Source organism: Leptonychotes weddellii, chromosome 1, assembly GCF_054177405.1.
Source record: "Leptonychotes weddellii isolate Sample4059 chromosome 1, ASM5417740v2, whole genome shotgun sequence".
Classification (NCBI taxonomy): Eukaryota; Metazoa; Chordata; class Mammalia; order Carnivora; family Phocidae; genus Leptonychotes; species Leptonychotes weddellii.
In genome coordinates this window covers 56,007,038-56,021,914 of record NC_138369.1, presented here as the reverse complement: position 1 = coordinate 56,021,914, position 14,877 = coordinate 56,007,038, and positions in this window count along the sequence as shown.

Genomic DNA, 14,877 nt, shown 5'->3' with positions numbered 1-14,877 from the left:
CACAGTTTGGCTATTGTGGACATTGCTGCTATAAACATTGGGGTGCACATACCCCTTCAGATCCCTACATTTGTATCTTTGGGGTAAATACCCAGTAGTGCAATTGCTGGATCGTATGGTAGCTCTATTTTCAACTTTTTGAGGAACCTCCATACTGTTTTCCAGAGTGGTTGCACCAGCTTGCATTCCCACCAACAGTGTAGGAGGGTTCCCCTAAGAACTACTTTTTAATAATTAGATTTAAGTTGGGGCATTTGAGTGGCTTAGTCAGTTAAGCATCTGACTCTTGATCTCAGTTCAGGTCTTGATCTCAGGGTGATGAGTTCAAGCCCTGCACTGGGCTTCATGCTGGGTGTGAAGCCTACTTTAAAATTAGATGTAAATTTTCAATTATGTTAAATATTCACATGGTTCCAATGTCAAAACTGTAAGACAAGGAATATATGTTTTTATTTTAATTCCAGTTAGTTAACATACAATGTTATATTAGTTTCAGGTTTACGATAGAGTGATTCAACACTTCTGTACATCACCCTGTGCTCATCACAACAAGTGTACTCCTTAATCCCCATCACCTATTTAACTCATCCCCCCACCCACCTCTCCTCTGGTAACCATCAGGTTGTTATCTATAATTCAGAGTCTTAAAACAAGGTATATTTAAAGAACCTTAGCTTCCCTATCTTTCCCTCCTGCTCTGTTCTTCCTTATAATTAACGATTTGTCTTAGTTTTTGTTTTTCCTTCCATTGTTTTGTTCAGAAAATATAAGCAAATGAATGAAAATATTCACCTTTCTTTCTTACTACAAAGGTAACATACTATCAACACAGTTCTCACCTAGCTTTTTTCACTTGACAGTATTTCCTGGCCTCTGCCCATAGTGTTATATAGCAATCCTCTTAATTTCTTAGTATAGCTGCATGGTTCTCTATGGTGTGGATATACCATGATTTATTCAATCAGTTCTCTACTGATGGACATCTTGCTCCCTTAGTCTTAATCCTGAGCAGATAACCATCTGAGGAAAATCCATAACAAGGAGAATAAAACAAGAAACATTAACAAGAAAAGGAACCCAGAGAATGAAGCCTATGTAGAGAAAAAAACAAACAAACAACACTATTAATATCTGCAGGGAGATGAGAAAATTTATGTAACCATGAAAAAGAGAATGGGGTATCCCAACAAATCACAGAATAAGAAAGAGCTCTTGGAACAATCAAAGTATGCTATCAGAAATTAAAAAAAAAACTCATTAAGAAGAATCAGAAGATAAAGTTGAGGAAATCTTCCAGCAAAAAAGAAAAAATAAAAGTGATTTAAACATCAGGGAAACATATCACAGGGGCCAATCTTGGAAGTTCAATTTTTGAATAACAGGATTTCCAAAAAAAGAGAATGGAGAAAATGAAAGAGAAGAAGCAATCCACAAAATTATTCAAGGTCATTTCTCGGAACTAAGTTGCTTGAGTATCAAGAATTAAAGAACCCACACAGTACACAGTGGAATAGATGGATGGGCCTACATCAAAGTACATCATTGTGTAATTTCAAAACACTGGGGAGAAAAAGATTTTTCAGGTTGCCAGAAATTTCAAAGAGGTCACATAAGATGGGTAATTGGATGTGTTCAGATTTTCAACAGCAGTACTGGAAGACAGGGGTCACTGGAGTAATAGTTTCAAAATCTTGAAGGAAAGTAATTTCCAACCTAGAATTTTATACCCAGCCAAACTACATCAAAGGTGAGTTTTTTTCAGACAAGCACAATCTAAAAAAGAATTATCTGACGATGCATAAGACTGAGGGGAAAACCACCCAACAAGGAGTAGCAGCGTTATTTAGAGGCAGGAACAGAGCCAACAGAATGATTAGATAGCTAAACTGGTTGCCTCTGAAGAATAAGTCAGGTGGGGGGGGGACTGCTCTTTTAATTGTGAGAATGTATAATTTTGATAAAAATATTAAAAAATCAGAAAGAGAAGAAACGATTTTAAAAAGAAAGGTGACTGTTTTGAGGTCTGTTTTGAGCTGATGTGATTGTTTTGAGAACCATGATGAAAGATACAGAGGAAGAAGTAGGACAAAAAGATTTTTTTTTTTTAAGGTTTTATTTATTTATTTGACAGAGAGAGACATAGCAAGAGAGGGACCACAAGCAGGGGGAGTGGGAGAGGGAGAAGCAGGCTTCCCGCAGAGCAGGGAGCACTATGCAAGTCTCAATCACAGGACCCTGGGAGCATGACCTGAGCCAAAGGCAGATGCTTAATGACTGAGCCACCCAGGTGGCCCAGTAGGACAAACAGATTCTAATAGGCTTGTGAAAACTGGTCAAAGGGTAGTGAAAGTTTAGATGCACCTTCTTAACCTACTGCACCCTCACCAACTTTTTGACTTGCTCTCCTTCATGTAAGAACCTAGAAGTCTTCTGGAAGCAGAGACTCCTTGAAGTTGGCTAAAAAAAAGAGCCATGCTAGAAGAGGTGGCATGGACCTTTCCCAAATATAGAACTGGGGGATACTGAGAAAAAAATTGGAGAAAAGATTTGTCAAGTTTCCTAAAAGTGAAAGGACGAATGATGTCTGGGAAATGGGAAGTGGCTCCAAGTATTCGGAGACTAGAAGTGTTTCCCAAACTTTGCTTTATGTTATCATTACCCGAGGAGCTTTAAAAAATCTCAAAGCCCATGTCATACCCCATACCAATTAAATCAGACTATTTGAGAGTAGGAGTCAGACAACAGGATTTTTAAAAGGCCCTCGGGTGATTCCTATGTGCAGTCAGATGTGGGAACCACTGGAGTGGTCTGTGTGTGAGGAAGTTAAGACTGGAAGGGTGTGGCAAAAATTGTGAAGATTCTCAAATGCCCAGCTACCTAATTTGATCTGTAGTAGACAATGGGGGTGCCACTGAAGGATTTGAACTGGAAGTGATGCAATGTGACATTTGGGGAAGATTAATGGACAGAAGAAATGGGAGGAGCTGAGATTCTAGAAGCAAAAAGACCACTAGCTAGACCAAAAAGCTGATTTTTGACTCAGAGTAAGCAGCACAGAGAAGGACACGGGTTGTGTGCATTAGGTGTGTCCATGTGTCATCAATGTGTGACATTGGTGTGACACCACATGACACACCATGTGTCACCTCCCTGCCTCATTGGAAACTGTACTGTCCCTCTCGGGAACCTCTGTGGCATCCTCCTCCCCGCCACGGGGCTGCCCCGTGTGGTGGCCCTCGATGGGTGAGAGAATTGCCAGGAGCAGTGTAGGCCAAAGCCTTGTCCCAAGAGAGGACTGTGGGCTTTGCTCCCGGATTGGGTCAAATCCCTGGCGTCTGGGAAAGTGATCCCTGTACCAGACAAGCTGGGCGCCGAACCCGAATGGTGGGTGAGAGGCTGTGCGGCCTGTGGCGCCGACGACCAAAGGCGAAATGGCAGCCTGAGGTCGTCCTAACTGTCCCCAACACTTTCAGTCATCACTGCCCTTCCAGGAGGTTCCCTGCCATTCCACCTGTGGGGAGAAGCTCACTCCTCTGCAAACACCTTGAACGCGGCTGTGAGCGTCAAGACATCGGGGGCCTCGCTGGCCTCTTCCCACCTGAATGCCCCGCGTCCGCAGAATGGAGGCCTTAGCACACAGTAAGTGCTAGATAGCCAACCAGTGACCACCCAAGGCGACCGCGGAGTGGGGTATAGTATTGGTTGACAGAGGCTGGTGTCTCTAGTTTCTTTGTTGGAGGGGACCGGAGGGAAGAGAAGAGGCGAGCCAGGTCCCTCAGCTAACCGTGTTCTCAGTTTCCCCCACCATCGCGGTGGGTCCAGCCTACGAAATCCCAAGGACCCAAACGCGTCGCAGGGTCGTGTGTGTGCGCTCGGTCCGCCGTGGAAGCCGGCTCGAAGCACTCGTTTTTCAAAGGCGGCCGGGAGCCACCCCATTGGAGCACTCGCATGCCAGATGGGCGACATCGAAACGCCTCTTTTGAACACGGTGACAAACACGCCCCCCCACCCAGCGGCGACGTGCACGTGACAGTTTTCGGGCTCTCGCAACTACGTGGAAACTTGGAATAGGGCTGCCGCTGCACACAGCCGGGGCGCCGGGGCCCCGCGCCCCCGCCCCCTCGGCACGGCCCGGGAGCCGCGCCACCGCCAGCAGGGGCCCCGCGCGGCCGCAGCTCCCGCCGCTCCCGCCGCTCCCGCCGCCCGCACCCAGGGCCGCGGCTTTCGGGCTTCCGCGCCTCCCACCGCGCTCTGCCCCCGGGAAGCGGCCCCCGAGGCGGCGGCGGCGGCCCGGGCCATGTGGGACCCGCGGGCAGCTAGGTGCGTAGCGGCGCGGGAAACGCGGGGGCGCCTCCGGCCTGCTGGGCCCCGCGCCTCTTCCCTGCGGGAAGCGGCGGCGCGCGGGAGCTGGCGACCCCCGAGGCGGCGGCCAAGCGATCGTCCCCGTGGGCTCCGCGAGCCCCGCGGTCATCCGGGGGCCGACCCGGGCCTGTTGCGCGGGGGCGCGCGCGGGGGGCGGCTCCGGCCTTCTCGGCCCCGGGGGACGAGGGCAAGCGCTGCGACAGGACTGCGGCGGCGCGCGGCCTGCCCCGTGCCCACCCCGGCACCGAAGCTGCGGCTCCCGGGCCCACCTCCCACCTCCCGCGCGGGACCGCAGTGCAGCTAGCAGGTGGCGATGAGCGGGCCAGCGGACGCACCCCCGGGGCACGCAGTCGGGCTGGCTGGTCCCGGCTCGGGGAGGGATTTGCGGGAACTTGGACAGCGCTGGCGGCTGCCCGGCCGGAGGAGGTTCGCGATTCCAGCCCCGGGCAGGCTTCGTCCCCAGCCCGCGCGATCGCGAGCTGGGCTGGCCCGAAAGGGGCTGTCCAGTCCTCGATCCTCGGCTAACGGAGTGTAGGGGCGGGGTAGCAGCGGGGCCCCCCGGCTGAGAAGTGGAGGGTTCTGCTTGCGAGCGTTTGCAGTCGTGGGCTCCGAGCGGGTAAGCTGTGCGGCGCACTCCGCCCCCTTCTCCGCGCTCCCCCCCGCCCCGGGAGTCCCGCAGCCCCGCTGGAATAGCGCCTCTCTTTCGGTGTGCAGCGCGGGCCAGCTCTGCTCCCGGCTGGAGGCGTTTCCGCGAGCCTGCGAGCTTTCGTGCTTCCCAGGGACAATTTCTAGGGAGATGTGCAGTTTGAAAAATTGAAGAGAAAATTTTTGGAAAGAGGGGGAGAGAAGGGGGCTTCTGAGGTTTCTAGTCCCCAGCCCAGTTGCTGTTGGCCCAGTCAATCCTTAGGCGGGGAGAAAGAGCTGGGAGCAAAGGGTCCTGCATTCCCAGTGACCAGGTTCTCCCCGGCTGCCTGGTGTTGAGCCTCCCCGGTGCCAGGCACCTTTTTGACGCAAAACTTTTACCCGGATGGCTTGGTCTTTTGTTGGGCATCCTGTTTTGTGCCTTAATGAAAGTACTACCTTGTAAGAGAGTCAGAAGTTTGTTTTAACTGTTTTCCAGTCTGGTCTGTTTTGTAGAATTGCAGGATGGGCCTTTGAGTTTGAAGTAACATTTGCTGTTGCTGCATCCTCCGCAAGGGCTGGAGGTAGGATAGGTGTGTGTGGCATTCACCCCCAGAGTAGGATCCCACTGCCTCAGGATGTGGGTTTCTCCGTCTTTTTTTTTTTTTAACCAAGCCCACAATAGAGACCCACACCTACCCACATAAGTATAAAATTGCAACAAGGGCTTTACAGTATATTTATTCTCTCTACAGGATGGCACATTCTATTAGAATCTATAGAATCTAATAGGATCTAGAGAATATTCTATTCTATTTTCTGTTGTTTAAAAAAACTAGTCATAATCCATGAACTTGATGTTGTGTTCGGCTAATCAGTTTTAGGTGGCAACTGCAAGCTTTCTTGGGGACACCCCAAGAAAGGCTGAGGAGAACATCAGCATTTCACTGAGGAAGCAACTTTGGAAGGAGGGGAGTTGGTGTAGGAGAGATGAAGGAGGCTGAAATTCGTACCAGATTAAGGAAATTCATACTTGGGTAATAAGAATACCATAGGAATGACTGTGTGGTTTGCAGTCAAGGGATGCTTCTGGTTAATCTAGGTCTGTCTGTCTGTCCACGCAGAGCTAGCTGGCCGCCTGCCATGGAGGCCAGTGGGGCCTTGTAGAAGTTTTGGAGAGATAGGGACATAATGGCTCCTTGGCATTAGGCCTTTTTTGGGGTGGTGGAGGAAGTAGGAAGGCAGGTCCTGCACAGCTGGCCACAAACTCTGGATTCATGAATTCAGAAGAGGATTCTTAAAGTCTCTGCTCAGAATTCCACAGCAGCAGTGTTAGGAGCAGGGCCGTGAACATTTTATAGATGGAGAAACTGTAGCCCATCACCCAGTAGTCATTAGCTAATTAAGGGTACCTTAATTGGGATTGGACATCCACTGTCTTGCTTTTCCAGCCCATGGCTCTCAGGGACCAAATAGAGACTTTGCCCTTGTGGAATTCTCAAACTTCTCTTTGCTGGTTAGTTCTGTTTTCCTGGGTTGCTGCCAAAGGCCCATTTCTATGGCATATACCTTCTTATTGCTTTATTTTTGTTTCTTGGGATGGTGATTCTTTTTTCCCCCCCCTTCTTTTTGCTTAGGTTTCCCCTGCATGTGCTAGACTCAGGAAATGATTTTTGGCAGTAAATTGTAGCAATTATAAGGTTCACCCTCATTTATTTTTTACTTATTTTTAAAAGATATTTATTTATTTTAGAGAGCGAGAGAGAGCAGGGGGCAGGGACAGAGGGAGAGAGAATCTCAAGCGGACTCCTCGCCGAGAGCCAGCCTGTCCCAGGGCTCGATCTCATGACTCTGAGATCACAACTTGAGCCAAAATCAAGAATCTGATGCTTAACTGACTGAGCCACCCAGGTGCCCCAAGGTTCCCCCTCATTTATTTCCCAACTCTCAGGATCACTGCCCCTCCCCTCTTTTTCAGGTTTACAGCTGCTGACTTTATTATTATTATTATTTTACTTTAGGTTCACTTAAGGTGTGGCCCCATCTTTCATCTCAATGTCTTAGCTGTCACTGGGAAAATGTCACAAACAGTCTTCTGGACTATTGTACCACCTTCCTTTTATCCTCTCTAGACACCAAAGATAAATGCTGTAAAAATCATTTTACATATATGCTTTTTCATCAAAACATTTGGTGAACATCTCCCATATCCTTGTCACTATTTTAAGGGCTAGCTTATATTTTGGCATTTATCATATGCCACTCATATAGGCTCATTAACTGTCAATTAAGATTTGAAATTGTATTGAAGGTGGAGGCCATGTCTTAGATATCTGTGAATCCTTTTCTGTTCATAGAATGGGTAAGAGCATTTTGTACATATGGGTGTTAAGAGTTAATTGAATGGGCGCCTGGGTGGCTCAGTTGGTTAAGCGACTGCCTTCGGCTCAGGTCATGATCCTGGAGTCCCGGGATCGAGTCCCGCATCGGGCTCCCTGCTCAGCAGGGAGTCTGCTTCTCCCTCTGACCCTCACCCCTCTCATGCTCTCTCTCTCATTCTCTCTCTCAAATAAATAAATAAAATCTTTAAAAAAAAAAAAAGAGTTAATTGAATGATGGAAAACAAAAATAAATGAAAGTCTTTTCTCCAGAGTGAGGTATGCAAAGTCAGATCAGTTATGCTGTTTTTGTTTTTTAAATTTTCTATTTAATTAATGTATACCTCCTTCACCCATTTCTCCCATCCTCCTTACCCACCTCTGGCAACCGCCATTCTGTTCTCTGTATCTATGAGCTTTTTTTTTTTTTTTTAAAGATTCCACATATAAGAGAGATCATACAGTACTGCAGATTTTTTTAGTAGCCAAAGTGGAGCCTGGAGGTCCCGTGTTTGAGGAGGGTAAAGCGATCCCGTGGATGTTTTTAAGAACTGAAGTGGAGGTTGGGGTGTGGGCCTCCGGCCATTGTCAAGAGAGTGGCATTATTTCACTTGACCTTGAGGAATAAGCTCTCCTTTGCCTTTCCAGCTGGGGAAGAGGAGCTGACATTGGCTTGCCTCTGGTTTTCCAGTCAGTGACACAGCTGAGTATGGCCTTATGGCTTTGGTAACAAGCTTCCTTGGAGTGCAGCCTGAAGTTCTTATGGCCATCAAATCCTTGTTATAAGAAGTCTTTACAAGAAAGAGGAAATAGGGGAAATGGACAATTTCCTTAGCCAAGATGACACTTCGAGTTACGGCAGAGACTGATGGTGGGGACAGTGGCAGTGGTGGGGGCAAACATTCAGGTTGAAACTTAAAAAGTATTGAACCAGGTAAACAGACATCTTGGGACCCCAAAATGTCACGGTGCCCAAACCGAGAGCAGTGTTCTTCTTTTGGTCAGCATGGTTGTCCATTCTGCCTGACCAGGCATTTTTCTTGGTCTCAACATTCATATGTAAAGCATTGCCTTGTTTCCTTGTTTTTGTTGAATATCTGGAAGGGTGAATGAGCTTTACCTGTGATACCTTGGACCCAGTTTACCTGAAGTGACTCCATCTTTTGCTTTGTCTGTATCAGTGCCCACCTGCACTCACCATGATGTGTTTACCTGAGCTCTTATGAGCCTGGCAAGCTGGTGGGACCCTCTGTCTGTCAGAGGCAGGCTGGGTCTGAATTTGGCTCTGTCTGTGTTTGACGTTCCAACACCACTTAGACTGAGATGTTTTTATTGTGAAGCACTGGGTCCTCCTATCGGTGGGGTAGCATTTGGAAAGGGAACAAGATTGCTAGCCCTGGAAAATGCTGATGATATTTTGGGGGAAACCAAGCCAGCACTACACAACGTAGAAAATATAGAGAATTATAGTGCCATACTGGGCGAGTTGATTGCCGGTGACAAGAATACTTGGCTCACAGCCTTGAATGGGAATGAGCTTCATACCCAGTTGTAGCCTCCAGGGTGCTCTCCTTTGGTCACCTTTGGGCCAGCTCATCCTCTGCCCTTTGGGGTCCACTCTCCCTGGAGGCTCAAAAATTGGTAATTTTGAGGACTCACTCAAGTCTAAACTTATTGGCCAGGGACTAAGGGTCCTTATACTCTGGCCCTTAGACTTCTCTCTGATAGGCCCTTTCTTCTCCCCTCAGGGTCTTACCTATTCTCACCTCTTTTTGCTCTTCATTGTCCAAGTCAGTTCTCCTCACATACTGAGGCCCCTGCATTGGCCTATGGAGGATGTAAAGATAGGAGCCAGGAGGTGCTTCTGGTGGTGGTAGAGCAGAGTTAATGCCAGGCAGACCTGTGAGAAAGCATCCATGGAGATGTAGACAAACACTCTAAGACAGTTGCTAGCTCCTGAATCCTTCTCAGGAGGAAGTAGGGGAGGTGAGTGTTGAACCATGCCTGGGCCGATGAAGAGAACTTCCAGTGGGCAGATTGAGAGGTGCCAGTGGGGAGAGAGGGACAGTCCAGGTAAAAGAAACAGCTTCTTAATCAAGAATAACAGTGAGCAAAAGGGCTTAGACTCTAAATATCAATATAATAATAGTAATAATAATAATAACAGTTGACCTTGAGCCAGGCTTTATGCTGGGTGTGTTTCAGATATTCTCTCATGTAGTTGTTATAGAAGTACTATGAACAATCCCCATTTTACAGATGTCCCTGCACCAGAATGTAAGCTTCTGGGCAGCAGTGTTTTGATCGGTTGTGCTCATCCATATATCTCAGGCATCCGGCAGTTTTGCAGCACATATTAAGCATTCAACGAATGTGTGTTGACTGAGGAAACAGAGAGTCCAGTCCTATAGGTGATGCTGTCCCTGTTTTCCAGGAAGGAAACAGGCCTAGGCTTATGTGGCCTGGAAGAGGTAAAGTGTGACTCTGATCTCACGTTTTTGACCTTTCTCATACGAGGACACACCCATAACCTTATATTCTCCTTCTGGCATTAGCTCCAGCACTGCAGAGGCATATGAGAGGGAGGGAGCCAGAAGAATTTGGGGTTATGTGGCTACAACATGGCAGGCACATAGGGTTGGAGAATACTGGAAAGCTAAGATGAAGGGTGTGTGTGTGTGTGTGTGTGTGTGTAGGACTTAGAATGGGGTTCTGAGCTATTTAGACTAAATGGGATTAGGAGCCATGGAAAGTGTGTGTGTGTGTGTGTGTGTGGGTGGGTGTGTGTGTGTGTGTAACTCTGTGTTTTATTTAGAGGGCTGAGGCTGTGGATGAATAATTGTTCAGGCTGGCCAAAGTTCATCCTTTTTAAAGGCCAAGTTCAAGTTCCCAGTGTTTCAGGAATCTGTCAGCGGTGTTAGAGCTGAGGCTAGAACTCAGGTCCTCCCAGCACTGCTAAGGGACCTCCCTTCACTGGGTGTGCCTTTCAAGGTCCCTGCCTGGGGGAGACTGTTTTGTTTATGGGGAGCTCCTGGGCACCTGTGGACCCTCCCCAGGCTGCAGTGGATGGTGTTTTAGTCCTCTGCAGGGTTTGTCTTGCCTTCCAGATTGAGGGGGAAGCAGACTGCTGTGGTTTTGAGGGTGGGAGTTGGAATGGGGGCCATTAAGTAGCATTTAAATGATTAAAGAGAGGCTTGGGGGTGGATCTGGAGGAGAAGATGACAGGGCTGCTGGTAACCAAACTCCAAATTCTCCTTTGAATGAATGAGAAAGCACCTTTTTTCAAGGGCTGTCATAGGAGGGCCTTGCATCCTCCTTGGGCGCTGCCCCTGACTTCACAACCATCTATAGCTCCTGGGTGCTCCAACGGAGAGTGGAAAAGCTAACTGAGGGGAATGTGGCAGTTGTTGGGCAGCCCGGATTTAGCACAGACACTGAGTCCAGATTTGTGAGCAACCTGTGCTGGCTGATGCTTACCTTCCTCATCTGTCTTGAGACAGAGTATGGAATGCTCATTTTTCAGTTTCCTTCAGGTTTGCTTTTGTAGAAACTTTATTATTTTTTTTTAAGATTTTATTCTTAAGTAATCTCTACACCCAACGTGGGGCTCGAACTTACAACTGAGATAGGGAGTTACCCGCTCTACCAACTGAGCCAGCCAGGTGCCCCTGGATTTGATTTTAATTTTGAAGGCCATCCTTTCTGTTTTCCCCAAACACCCTCACCCTTTCTGCATCCATCTTCTCCAAAGAGTTGTGAACAGTTGGTATCAGACTTGGGTTTGTACCTTGCTTGGAGAAGTCCTTTCACCTTGATGAAGCTGTTTCCTGACCTGTACTATTGGGGTGATAATTATATCTCCCTCACTAGCATTGTTAGGGATGTTCCATGAGAAAATGCCCAAGAAGGGCTTAGCACAGGGCCTGGCACATAGTAAGTGCTCAGTAAATTTCAGCTGTGATTACACAGCTGCCTCGGACTACTCTCATTCAAACAGCAAAATGGAAGGATGCTAGTCTGTGCACACACTGAGGAGAAATCATGCCCATCCCCGGCTCCCAGCTGGGAGGGAGGTCAAGTGATCGGGACTCTACTTCAGAACTAGGAGTTATAATTGATCCGTCTTTGCCCTTAGCAATATATTTCTTGAGTACCTTCTGGGGACCTGGCGTAATTTTAGGAATTTGGAATGTCTACTCTCAAAGCTTATACTATCTGCACACCGTCCAAGCCTACAGTGTACTCTAAGGTTCTTGGCTCATCCTTTTGCAAGAATGGCATTCTTTAGTCTGAGCTTACATTCTTCCTACCCCCCCTTTTTTTTTTGGTGAGTTAAAAATTTCTTCTTTTGTGAAATTCTGGAGGCAGTAGATGGTACACCTTTAAAAATTTTTTTTTAATTAAAAAAAATTTTAAAGTAAACTATGCCCAACATGGGGCTTGAAATCACGACTCTGGGATCAAGAGTCACATGCTCTAGTGACTGAACCAGCCAGGTCTTCCCTGATGGTACACTTTTAAAAAAATGCTCTTGGGCGCCTGGGTGGCTCAGTTGGTTAAGCGACTGCCTTCGGCTCAGGTCATGATCCCGGAGTCCTGGGATCGAGTTCCACATCGGGCTCCCAGCTTGGCGGGAAGCCTACTTCTCCCTCTGACCCTATGCCCTCTCATGCTGTTTCTCTCTCTCTCTCTCAAATAAATAAATAAATAAATAAAATCTTTTAAAAAAAATGCTCTTATTTGGCAAAATAGTTGGCAACTCTTTCTTTCTCTCTCTCTCTCTCTCTTTTTTTTTTTTTTGTTTAGAGTGTGCATGAGTAGGGGGGAGGGGCAGAGGAGGAGGGAGGTTGAATCTCAAGCTGAGCATGGAGCCTGGTGCAGGGCTCTATCTCAAGACCCTGAGATCATGACCTGAGCCGAAATCAAGAGTTGGAGGCTTAACCGACTGAGCCACCCAGGCCCCCTGGTACCCTTCAGTTTCTTTTCTCTGTGTGTAAATGTTTCTGTTTGTCAGTTCCAGAAGTCTAGGAACCACTGATCTATAGGATTATTCTTTGCTTTCAGTTTTTCTGAATCTCCAGGAACATAATTTCACATGGGAATATATGGCCCTGTGTGCTGTCTGTTGAATTTTCAACAGGTGCTTATAAATTTGTTTTCCCCAAGTAGCTGACAGCTTTGGCAGATTTTGGTTGGACTTATCTGGTTGTTTCTGGTTTGTCCTTTATGCAGTTGACTTTTATTAAATTTGTGTCCTTTTCCAAGGGAGCAGCTGACATTCTTGGCTTTCCAGGAGATGGTCAGAAATCTGAAACCAGGAGTGAAATTGTCTAGTTCGAATTAAACTCCAGAACCTTTCTTCCTTTCCCATGTCTCTAGCTTAATCTGATGAGTAAAGAAATAGCCAGAAAGTCATTTATTCATTTAACAATGCTGAGCCCTTGGTTGCAGACATAATAAGACTCAGTAAGACTTAGTTTCTCCCTTAAGAGTTTAGTCTACTGGGGAAGGCAGAAAAACCTAGCACTGGGTGTGAAGCATAAAGGCTATGTGGGAGATACATATCGAGAAGAGTAGATAGATCGTAACTCAGGGTGTTAAACTGTATGAAAACTGCACACAGGGTCTGAAACCTTTGGGAACTTTCATGGAAATGATGCCTGAGAGGAGGTAGAATGGGAGATCCCGGAGGCTTTTAAACCCCCCCGCCCCAAAGCACGCGGTCTGATGGATTTGGGGACCATCTCACCAGTGATGGTGAGGAGTCTGAGCTGGAGCTGGGTGAGGCTGGGGCAAGGGGAGGATCACAAGGCGGATAATGTAGTAACCCAGGCCAGTGGGGAAGATGTCTCTAGAGGGTGTGTACAAACCGGACTTGGGGACAGCTGTTCTGAGGCCTGGGTGCCTCTTAGGGATGATGAAACTGGGAGAGAGGTGGGGAGACGTTGCCTTGTCTTCAGCCTGTTGTTTCCTGGTTAGGGCACTTCCGGTGTTTGTGTTTGGAAGCACAAGTTGATTTTTGGCCCAAATCTTTGGTGTGCAACTGGGAATGGCACATAGGATTCGTTTGGGGCATGGATGTGTGCCACCTAGAGTGAATGTTGGGGGAAGGATTCTGAGGATTTGTCAGGCCCTGAAGGAAGGACTACTGTGATTGGAGATGTCTGGGGTGGGGTGGGGGCAGGACACCCCTGATAGAAATCTTTGTCTAATGTGAACCTGCAGAGAGGGATGAAATGGCAAGCCGCTCTCATTTCCTCCCTTTCTAGTGAATGCAAATAAAAACTCAAATTGTTTAGGTAAAAGGGGGAAAGTTCTAGAAGGCTGCTGATGTCTCTAGTAACTTGGGAAGGGGTAGGGAAGGAGCTGGGCCTCAGAGGCAGGGGAATGTGGAGGGAGCCCCTCTTTCTGCTCTCTCTGGGTGTAGGTATTGTGTTCTCTCAGCCCAGAGTGGCTTCTTCTCAGGGTGGGGGGTAAGGCTGTGGCCCTCTGGAGCCTCCTGCATCAGCTGCCACTACCAGAGGAAGCTCTTCCCAAAGTTCTGATTCAAAAGCCCCAGGGAAGGGTTTTGTCAGGGAATTCTGGCCCATAGAGCATGTGGGAGGCCCTGGGACCTACCTCTTGCACCTCAGACCTCCCCTCAGTAGGCGTCTGTGGTGAGCCGAGCAGCCATTCCAGAGCATGCTCATCCTGGTGACTGTCCAGCTGACAAGAGTTTATTAGGGCCTGTAAGCAGGAGGTGGACCCTTCTTTTCAAAGGGACAATCCCGGTAGAGAAAGCTTGGGGCCATTTTCAGATGCTACAGTGCTGCCCCCCTCCGACTCCTCATCCAAGGAAAGCCTGGAAGCTCAGATTTTCTCAGCTGTAGCGGTTTAACTGACTGTTAATTTCAGGGAACCCCTGTGGAAACAGGCCAATACTAGGGCTGTGTTTTTTACCAAATATTTTCTCTTTGCTGGGTAAACAAAGCAAAGGTTCTGTAAATGTTGCAGGGATTACACTCAAATAACCTACAGAGGTCGTCACGGCCAGTACCATTAACCCGAACCTTTGCAGACCAGGGACAAGACCTGGCTTCTGGTCCTGGCTTTCCCACCCATCCACAGTGCTGTGGACCAGGGCCCCGGGGTGGAGGCTGGGAAGTCAGCCCGCGTTTCAGCTCTGGTGCTCGCTACGGTGTGACCGTGGTCGGGCCCCCGAATCTTTGAGCCTTGGCTTCCTTGCTCCAGAAATTTTAGTCCAACCATCTCACTTTATTAAGTCCTTTCTATGTATATGATTCTGTGAGCATATTCAGAGAGGTGTCATCTTCGTTTCCCAGGACTGCAATAACCACTTACCACAACCTGGGTGACTTACCTCAACAGAAGTTCATTCTATCATTGTTCGGGAATGTTCTCCCCATTCCCAGACCTACACCCCAAAGATCACCACTCTTGTTCGCTTCTTAAGGCCTTCCAGAAATTCTCCCGGTAGGTCAAGTGTACACACACACACACACACACACACCCTTAA